The 11,075-nt window shown below is 42.3% G+C and overlaps 1 pseudogene; it reads left to right on the top strand.

The window, feature by feature from the left end:
• The first annotated feature begins 10,329 nt into the window (after window positions 1–10,329).
• On the top strand, window positions 10,330–10,856 carry LOC114510446 (annotated as a pseudogene).
• Window positions 10,857–11,075: the final 219 nt, after the last annotated feature.

Below are 11,075 nucleotides of genomic sequence, written 5' to 3'. Positions count from 1 at the left end.
TTTTTCTTCTCTCCCCTGTCAGCCCCTTTGTCCACCTTCTGGTCAATTTCTACAGCTTGCTTACAGGTTTCTTGGCCTGACTCCTGTCCTGACTCTTCCTACCTCACTCCTACCCTCGAGTTTTCCTTTGATTGTTAATTCTTATATTAGGCGTTAGCTTAGATGTTGCTTCTCCAGAAAGCCTTTACTGATCTGCAGCCCCATATTAGGGCATAACGTGTGAAAATATCTAAGCTCCTATGTGCCCCCAGAGGTCCCTGCGCATCTATTGCAGCACTAGACTGTGAGTGCCTGTTTGCTCTTTTGTGCCTCTGTGGGACTAAGTATTCTGTGAAGACAGGAACTGTTATAGCCGGTTCACTGCAGCATCTCTGAAATCATAGGCCAGTGCCCGGCACATGCGGGTGATCTGTACATATTTGCTGAACTAATAAATGAACAAATGAATACATGGAATTGATGGTGAGAGCAGTTAGAGTGAGGCAGGCTTGATCATATTTTTGTAACAAATTGCACCCATGGAGGAGAACACTCTGCTAGAGGAGACCACAAGAAGTTTGGATGACCTTTCTCCGTTATGTTGTAGGGGGATTTGAGTCAGTCTGGAAAATGGACCAGATGATCTCTGAAACCCTGTCTAGCTCAAGTCTTCTGTGATTTGATGACTCGAAGAACAGCTCCTTGCCCTCTTGCCTGAGCCATCTCTCATGCCAGCAGAAACCCGGCAGGGACCCAGTGGGGAGTGACACAGATGCTGATCAGGATTCTTCAATCTTGCAGGTGCTGCTCTTTATCGAATTTAATCTAGTAATGCATTGCACACGTGACCTTTACATTAATCAGCCCTTCTAACACAGAAGCCTGAAGTGGTGGTCTAGGAGTGACAGAGAAGAGGGGTGAGGAGAATCTAATGACTTAAGAATCAAGTATTACTGTCTGAAGCCAGGAGAAGGGGGTTGCTGTGAGCAGCATGGACAAAGCTGAGCTTGGGCGGATGGCGAGGACTGAGGATGAGAACTGTGAGCAGATGATGGACTAGAGGAAGATTTCAGTGTTCCCCTTTTGCTGGAAGCTGGGCGGGCTCAAAGCCTATGATTCCAAACACTTTTCTCCACCAACAACTTCCCCCAAACTCTGTTCCCTTGTTCTTTCTTTAAAAAATTTTTTACTTGTTTTTATTTTTATATTTTGATTAGAGTTGACATTCGATATTATTTTATAATTGTTTCAGGTGTGCAGTACAACTGTTAGACATTTATATTATTTATGGAGTGATCCACCCAATGAGTCTAGTACCCACCTGGCACCATACAGAGTCATTGTAATATTACTGACTATATTCTTTATGCTGTACTTTACATCCTCATCACCATTTTGTAGCAACCACTTTTTACTTCTTAATCCCTTCACCTTTTCTACTCAGCTCTCTGGACCCTCTTCCCACTTGGCAACCATCATTCTGTTTTCTGTATCTATGAGTTTGTTTCTGTTTTGTTCATTTATCTTGTTCTTTAGATTCCACTTATAAGTAAAACTATATGGTATTTGTGTTTTTCTTTGACTTATTTCACTCAGTATAATACCCTCAAGGTCCATCTATGCTATTGAAATGATAAAATTTCTTTCTTTTTATGGCTGTGTAATATTCCATTGTATATATGTACCACCTCTTCTTTATCCAATCTATTGATGGGTACTTAGGTTGTTTCCATATCTTGGCTATTATAAATAACACTGCAATGAACATAGTGATGCAAATGTCTTTTCAAATTAGTGTTTTGAATTTCTTCAGATAAATACCATGTAGTGGAATTGCTGGTTCATAATGTAGTTCTATTTAATTTTTTGAGGAAGCTCCATGTTGCTTTCCATACTGGCTGTACCAGTCGGCGTCTCCACCAACAGTACACAAAGGTCACCTTTTCTTCATATTCTTACTAACACTTGTTGATACGTTGATGACAACATTCTGACAAGTGTGAGGTGATATCTAATTGTGGTTTTAGTTAGAATTTCTCTGATGATTAGTGACACTGAGCATTTTTTCATATACTTATTGGCCATCTATATGTCCTCTTTGGAGATATGTCTATTCAGGTACTATTGTGCATTTTTAATTAGATGGTTTGTCTTTTTGGGAGGGGGTTAAGTTGTGTGACTTCTTTATAAATTTTGGGTATTTAACCCTTATCAAATATATCATTGGCAAATATGTTCTACCATTCAGTAGGGTGTCTTTTTATTTTGTTGATATTTTCCTTTGCAGTGAAAAACCTTTTTAGTTTGTGTAGTTTTATTTGTTTATTTTTTATTTTGTTTCCCTTGCTCAAGGATATAGTTCAGAAAAAATATCACTCAGAGCAACATCAGAGAGTTTCCTGCTTATGTTTTCTTCTAAGGGTTTTATGATTTCAGGCCTTACATTTGTCTTAACCTATTTTGAGTTTATTCTTGAATATGGTGAAAGAAGGTGGTCTAGTTTCATTTTTTTTTCATGTATCTCTCCAGTTTTCCCAATAGCATTTATTGAAGATGTTGTCTTTACCTCATTACATATCCTTCCATTTTTGTTGTCATAGATGAATCGATTATGTAAGCATGTGTTTATTCCTGGGCTCTCTATTCTGTTGCATTGATCTATTTGTCTGTTTTTTCCCCCCAGTACCATGCTGTTTTGATTTTTATAGCTTTGTAGTATAGTTTGATACAAGGTAGTGTGATACCTCCAACTTTGTTCTTCTTTCTCAAGATTGCTAGGGCTATTTGAGGTCTTTGGTGGTTCCCTGTAAATTTTAGGATTACTTGTTCTAGTTCTGTAGAAAATGCCATTGGGATTTTGACAGGGATTTCATTGAATCTATAGATTGTTTTGGGTAATATCAACATTTAACAATATTAATTCTTCCTAATCATCAACATAGCATATGCTTTCATATTTTATAACATTTTCAATTTTTCTTCAATGTCTTATAACTTTCTGAGTACAGGGATTTTACTTTCTTCATTAAATTTATTACTAGGCATTTTATTTTATTTTTTGATGTAATTATGAATGAGATCATTTTTAAATTTCTTTTTCTGATAAGTTGTTATTAGTGTATAAAAATGCAACTGATTTCAGAATATTAATTTGGTATTCTGCTACTTTACTGAATTTATGTATTAGCTCTAACAACTTTTTAATGAACTCTAGGTTTTCAGTATATAGTCTCATGCTATCTGCAATTAATGACAGTTTTGCTTTTTCCTTTCCAATGCGTTCTTCATTATTTTTTTACTCACTTTGAGCTTTGTTGATTTTTTCTAGTTCGTTTAGGTATAGTGTTAGATTGTTCACTTGATATTTTTCTTATTTCTTGTGGTAGGTCTGCATTGCTATTAATTTTCATCTTAGGACTGTTTTTGCTGCGTCTCATAAATTTTGTGTCATTGTGTTTTTATTTTCATTTGTCTCAATGTATCTTTTGGTTTCTTCCTTGATCTCATTATTACCCACTCATTGTTTAGCGGTATGTTAATTAGCCTCCATGCATTTGTGTGTTTTTAGTTTTTTTCTTGCAATTGACTTCTAGTTACATAAACTGTTGTCAGAGAAGATGTTTGATATGATTTCAGTTTTCTTATATATAATGTTTTGTGTCCTGGCATGTGATCTATCCTGGAAAATGTTCCATGTGCACTTGAAATGAACACATGCTGCCTTGCAATGAAATGTTCTAAAAATATCAGTTAAACCCATCTGACTTAATTTGTCATGTAAGGCCACTGTTTCCTCAATGATTTTCTTTCTGGGGAATGTATCAGTTGATGGGGTAACATCCCCTACTGTGACTGTGTTACTGTTGACCTCTCCCTTTGTGTCTGTAAGTATTTTCTTGATATGTTTAGGCGCTCCTATGTTGGGTACCTAAATGTTTCCAAGGGTTATATCCACTTGTTGGATTGATCCATTCATCATTATACACTGTTCTTCTTTGTCTCTTATTATAGCCTTGTTTTAAAGTCTATTTTATTGAATATAAGTATTGCTACCCCAGGTTTTCTTTGTTTCCATTTACACAGTATATATATATTTACATTCATGTACTGTCATTCTGCATGTGTCTTTTGATCTGAAGCGGTTATCATGTAGACAGCTTATGCACAGGTCTTGTTTTCTTATTCATTCAACTACCCCATGTTTTTGCTTGGGGCATTTACTCCATTTACATGTAAAGTGATAAATGTTTATAGTTATTGTCATTTTATTACTCATATTTCTGTATTTTTCTCTTTTAATTTGTAATGAAGTCTCTTTAACATTTTTTTTTTGTTGTAATACATGTTTAGTGGTGATAAATTACTTTAGCTTTTTCTTGCCTGGGAAGCTCTTTATTTCTCTTTCAATTTTAAGTGATAGCCTTGCTGGGTAAAGTAGTCTTGGTTGTAGGTCTTTGCTCTCCATCATTTTGAATATTTTGTGCCAGCCCCTTCTGACCTGAAATGTTTCTGTTGAGAAATCAGCTGACAGTCTCATGGGAGCTCATTTTTAGGTAACTAATTGCCTTTCTCTTGCTGCTTTTTAAAAATCTTTTGTCTCTAATTTTTTCCATTTTAATTATGATGTGTCTGGTGTGGGCTTGTTTGGGATCATCTTGTTTGGGACTCTGTATGCTTCTTGCACTTTATGTCTATTTCCTCTGCTACGTTAGGCAAGTTTTCAGTCATTATATCTTCAAGTAATTGAAGTAATATCCCTTGCTCACTCTCTTCTCTGTCTGGTATGGTACCCCTATGATGCAGGTATTGTTATGCTTTATGTTGTACCAAAGCTGTCTTAAACTATCCTCATTTGCGGATAATTTTTTTTTTTCACTTCTGTTTGTGTGTTCTGCTACCTTGTTTTCCAAATCACTGATTTGGTTCTCTGTTTTATCTAATTTGCTGTTGATATCTTCTAGTATAGTCTTCATTTCAGTTATTGTATTTTTCATTTCTGACTGGTTTCTTTTTATGTTTTATATATCTCTTTCTATGCTAACTACTTTTTACTGGAATTTTTACTTGAACATCCTTGTAAACAGTGTTTTGAACTTTGTACCTGGCAGATTGCTTGCTTCTATTTTATTTAGTTCTTTTCCTGGAAATTCCTTCCTGTCTTTTATTTAGGATGTATATATTTTTTGGCTTCCCATTTTGTCTGCCTGTTTGTGTTTGTTTTATATATTAGGCAGACCTCTCCTAATTTTGGCAGGAGTAGCTTATTTAGTAGATTTTTGGTGGAGCTTAGGGGCACAGTCACCCTGGGCACCTCAGCCAAGTATTCTAGGAGTGTTCCTTGGTGGGTTGTGTGTGCCCTCCTATGGTAGTTGAGCCTTTGTTGCTGTTGGCCTGTCAGTGAAATTGACCCTTAAGTTGACTGGCTGTGCAGACTGGCCAGTACTGCAGCACATGAGCTCCTGTGATGGGGCTGACCCCATGAACAGGGATCTGCCCCATTGGCTTGGTGCCTAGACTACTCTTCTGATGTGCCACTTGTGGAACTAATTGGGTTGTGTGCTGTTGTGATCTGAAGTTGGCAACTGTGTTGTTGGTTCTGGGGCCTCTGGGAGGAGCTCTTGTGGAGGCCAAGGTCAGCTTCTGCCTGTGACCAGCCCAAGTCCACTCAGTAGGAACTACACAGTGATCTGCAGTTAGTAGCTGCCTTCACTTTACCTGGAGACATGAGGGAGAGACTGCATTGTAAAGTGAGGTCAACTGCCCCTAGACCAGGCTTGGGACAGCTTAGCAAAAGTTGCAGGGCACTCACAAGGCCTGCTGCTGTCTCTTGTTTGCCCATATGGCTCAGCTGCTGGAAGAGCCTTAGGCATTATGTGAGTTGTTTGAGGCAGGGTGTCAGGGATTCACTGGGGTTGGGAAAGTGGCGTTCACTAGGTTAATGCAGATTCAGATTTGACACCAGCACTGAGCCGTGGGCCACTAAACACAAAGCACAGGGCACAGTGTGACCAGCTGCTTATCTGGGGCCTACAGAACTTTGAGAGTTTTTTTTTAAATATTATTTTTCTTTTTCTTTCTTTCCTTTTTTTAAAAAAGATTTTATGTATTTATTTTTAGAGAGAGAGGAAGGGAAGGAGAAAGAGAGGGAGAGAAATATCAATGTATGATTGCCTCTCATGTCCTCCCCACTGGGGACCTGGCCTGTAACCCAGGCATGTGCCCTGACTGGGAAATGAACTGGTGACCCATTGGTTCACAGGCTGGCACTCAGTCCACTGAGCCACATTAGCCAGGGGAGAATTTTTAAGAAAGACTTAAAAACACAGGCTAAGGCCAGCTGCCTATCACTGAAATAGCCCCTGGTACATGAGTTATGTTGGTCAGGGTCTCAGGGCGTCATCAGGATGGAGCAACCGAAGTTCAGCATGCTAATTCAGACTCAGATCTGGCCATGTGGGTGGAGGGGATTAACACAGGTACGATGGCACCTGCTTGCTGTGTGGGAGGAGGCCTTAACACAGAGACGTTGCCTACTGTCCCTCCAGCCCTTGTTTTGAAGAACTCACTTTCTACCTGCATGTCTTGGGTGCCTCCTGAGCCACTGTCCCTTTGAAGCACCCCAGGATGAGTGCCCACCAGACAGTGAATTAGTGCACAGGCCCTTTAAGTAGTCGTCTGGATTTCCAGCAGCCTTCCATCTTACCTTCATGGAGAGAGTGCCTTTGGATTTCACAGCCAGCTGTTGTGGGGCTTTTCTTCCTGACACTGGTGTTTAAGGCTGGGTAGCCTGGTGTGGGGCTGAGACCCCTTGCTTCTCAGGGGGGCCTATGCAGCTGAGATACCTCTCCAGATTCTCAACTGCCACACGTGAATGTGAGGTCAGCCCTTTTGTTTGTCTGCCCCTCCTACCAGTCTCCACATAGTGTCTTCTTTATATCCTTAGTTATAGGACATCTGTTTAGCTAGTTTTCAGATGGTTCTTCAGGCTGATTATTCTATAATTTAGTTGTAATTCTGATGTGGTCATATCAGGTGGAGAGCATAGTGTTCACTTACTTTGTCATCTTGACCAGGACTCTGCCCTTTATCTTTCTAAAGGAGGCAAACCTGCTCCACTCCCTTGTTGGAATAGTGATCCCTATCCCATGAGTTCAAAGTACTTTCACATCTAAAGATGATCTTCTCAATTTCCTCAACATAGATGGGGATGTTATCAGAGTACCCCTTTAATAGAAAGAGAAACTGAGACACTGAGGAATTTTATGAATGGATTGGAAACTGGTCTCTTCTGGTAGGCAAGTCAGTCATCTTCACCTGTAGTCAAGGGGCAAGGAGAAAAGGGTATGGACCTGTATGGAAGCCAGGTAGATCAGCAGGATCTAGCCAATATGGTAGAAAAAACCCTTAGAATCTCCATAATCTTTTGATCAACTGCTGATACCCATAGCCCATTTGCTTTTGTTTTTTCAGGAGTATATTAGTTTGGTTTCCTTCTGAAAAGTGACTTGCTTCTCCCCTCCAGCCATGAACGAAGCCTCACAGGGACCATTCTGTCTGCGACCCTTTTATGCCAGAAACCATAGTGTGTTCAGTGAGCAATCTTCCTTTTCCCGTCCACTCCCTCTCTGGGTTTTTTCCTTCATGCAATGCATGCAAAGGCCCTTTGATGTGTGGCAGCCCCCCTGCCCCAGCCCCCAAACACAGGCATTCTCCCTTTAGTCATTTTCTCTTTCCTCCTCCCTTTGGACCCCAGAAGTTGAGAAATGTAGTAAAAGACAAAAATGTGCACAGACACAAGCTCATGAAAGGAGCATACAGAATGTAGCAAATTGCATGCCACCCAGCAAGAGCAGGGGGCCTGAGCTCAGAGAAATGGCGGGGGTGTGGGGGGTGGGGACAAAATGCAAATCAGACAAAGCAAGAGAGAGAGGGAGTGAGCAAGAGTGCCCTGGGCAGCGGAGGTTTCTGGGAATAGAGGCATAGCATGCTGGTGAAATAATTGTGCCCCCTGATGAATCCACCGCCTCACCCTGGCCCACCGTGCCAAGTCGGCCACCCTCCACTGGCGGCTGCAGTATTTTATCTTCTGGCAGGAGCGCTCACTCACTGAGGTGGAGAGGACTTGATTCATTAGTGAGATCTCTTTCACACAGACAGAGGGCTCAGTGGGGAAGGATGAAGATGTGCCATGCTGGCAGCACTGCCTCCCCCTTCTTGGCCTCCATCTCACCCTCACCTACCTGCACAGTCCACGTACTCACACACCCCCTTTCCCCACTTGCCAATGCAAACCCGATCTCTTTTCTTATTTCCTGGGGTAATTTCAAAGGCCCTTGAAATGAGACCTTTAGAGGAAATGACACTGTCTCTGTTGGAAAACAGGGTGTGATGATTGAGGTGGCAGTTGGATTAAGTTAGCAGAGCAAGGGATCTTTTCAGCCTAGGGTCTTTGACATAAAGTAAGCGTTCCCTGTAAGCTGTCAAGTCGAGTGTAGGGAGAGAGACTAGGGGCAGGTGAGGAGGGAAAGGGCAGTTCCCTCTGTCCCCTTCTGACCCGCACCAGGCACAGGAGCACTGTCAGCCCTTTAGCAACTCCATTCTCCTTCATTATAGCTTTGCCCTTTGGACAGGGCTGGGCAACTCAGGGCTTTTCCCTTTCTAGGACAATCACATCCATCTGGGGTGCTTAGCAGGGAGCTCCCCACATTGCTCAGCTCATTAAGAGAGACTTGACTTGGAGTGGCACAGGTAATGAAGCATCGCAGGGTGCCTGCCGGCTCTAATAAGATAGAATAAACTGAGGGGGGAATTAACCTGGTCGGATTAGTTCACTCTGCAGCAAGATGCTTGGGATCGCCTCTTATACCCTGTGCCGTGCCAGGAATCTTAAACACACTCCTTTCTCATGAGGAGTGCTGACTGGGGAGGAGGGTGAGGCTGAGCTGGAAAACGAATGCAGGGCTGCAGCATGAGGCCCAGGTCAAGGGCTGCAGCCCAGCTCTCTGCTGGGAGGAGGCCAGTTTTTTTTCCCAGAATGTAACTCAGAATGCTGGCCTGAGTGGTAACCCCACAGACTGGGAGCTCCCCTGCTTTTCTCAACTTGCCCTCATCACTGATGGTCTCAGTTGGCCAGGCTTGATGGGGGAGGGGAGAAGGCAGCTATGTCTCTCTGGGCTGTGCTGCACTTGGTGATACAAGCATTCCTTGAGACTCAGACAGATGTCCAAGTTGAAATTGCAGACATCTGGCTTGTCAATTATGATCTTAATTCAAGTGTCTGCTTGGCCACAGGAGGAGGTGAGAGGGACAGAAAGAACAGAAACCTACAGAACTTAAGGCACTATTGATCTAAATTTAGTCATCAGCCTACTCTGTGCCAGGCGTGTGCTAGGTGCTGCAGACAGAGACATGAATAAGACATGTCCTCTGCCCCCATGTTGCTCACAGACTATAAGAGGGAGATAAGTAGGCAACTATCTCCAACAGGCATGTGCTTAAAGGCAGACAGTGGTAGGAAAGATCTCAGGAAGGTCTTTGCAATAAAAACAGGGATGTTCTCTTTTTTATCTTGTGAAGACTGCTCCATCAAACCAGTCAGAGGACCCACAAATATTGGTATTGGATGGGGTCTCAGAGAGTCAGTGGGTCCCAAATGTGATTCATCTTAGGTCCATGTTAAAAATAGGGATCACCAGGCCTGTACTTGAGACTGAATGAATGAGAATTTCCCATATTACCTGGGATCCTGTATTTAAATATGCATCCCAGGGGATCTTGGTAATTAGATAAATTTGTGGTATTCTGAAGTGAACTAATCTCTCCCTTTATACAGAAGGCAACATAAGATGGGAGAGTATATGACTTGTTGAATACAATTATCTAGTAAGGGACAGCACCAGGCCCTGAGCTCAGATGCACTTGTTCAAAATTCAGCACTGTTCTCACTAAGGAGGTTGCATATGATGTTTTACATGGGGTGGGGGTGGACAGGCTAAGAAACATGCTGCAGGGACCCCCCATACATAGTGTTCTGTGTTAGGGCAAAGTCTTCTCTAGGATTCATGACCCATAATCAGAAAGGCAGGGAAAGTTGAGGTGTCAAAAAAATTTCCACTGTTTTGCTGGCTCATCTCTGGGAGATCATGTTTTCCTAGTTGGAGGCTAGCAAAATGCCCAACAAACTGGTGGGTTTCTCATACTCTAAATACAGGTGGCGTTATTTAGGGAGGAACAAAGCCTTACCACAAAAAGTTACCGAACTCTTGTTTGCAGAGACAATGCTACAAGAAAGCTATGGCTCTTTCTTTTCTGGTCCCAGGAGCTTTGGGGATCACAGGCTCTGGTGCAGATATGGCCAATTCTAGGAACCCCACCATGCACAACAAATCCTGAAAATGGCAGAGAAATGGCACAAAGAATCCTTGATCAAAAAGATACAAATCTCTTAAGGAAGTGGTCCTTAAATTCCCGAGGAACATGCACTTTGCCAAGAAGCACAATAAGAAGAGCCTGCAGAAGATGCAGGCTGACAATGCCAAGATCATGAGTGTGTGTGCTGAGGCTATCAGGCCCTCATAAAGCCCAAGGAGATCAAGCCCAAGATCCCAAAGTGTGGCAGCTGCAAGCTCAGTCAACTTGCCTACATCGCTCACCCTAAGCCTAGAAAATGTGCTTGTGCCCACATCACCAAGGGTCTCAGGTTCTGCTGGACAAAGTCCAAAGCCAAGGCCTAAACCAAGTCCCAGGATGCAGCTGCAGCTGCAGCTGGGACTCAGGCTCCCAAAGGTGCTCAGGCTTCCACGAAGGCTCCAGAGTAGAGGCTTCTCTCTGCTGATGTGAGGATGGAAGGACTAGTGTGACCCCTGAGCAGCTGTCTGCACGGGGCTGGTGTCCTCCTGTGTTATTTGTATAAATAAACCTAAGGCAGGATCTTTAAAAAAAGTATAACTTTAAGGCATAATGGCTTTTCTTAAAGAGCACTTTTAAAAATCCTGGGATGATGCCCTTTGTAACATCTTTTACTAGTCGAGTAAGAAGCAGCTGTTGCTCCCTTGCACATGGCCTCGGCTTTCCAGCCATCTTGTATTCAGTATGAC

Source organism: Phyllostomus discolor, chromosome 13, assembly GCF_004126475.2.
Source record: "Phyllostomus discolor isolate MPI-MPIP mPhyDis1 chromosome 13, mPhyDis1.pri.v3, whole genome shotgun sequence".
Taxonomy (NCBI): domain Eukaryota; kingdom Metazoa; phylum Chordata; class Mammalia; order Chiroptera; family Phyllostomidae; genus Phyllostomus; species Phyllostomus discolor.
The sequence above is the reverse complement of the archived record's forward strand: the minus strand, read 5'-3'. Positions and strand labels throughout refer to the sequence as shown.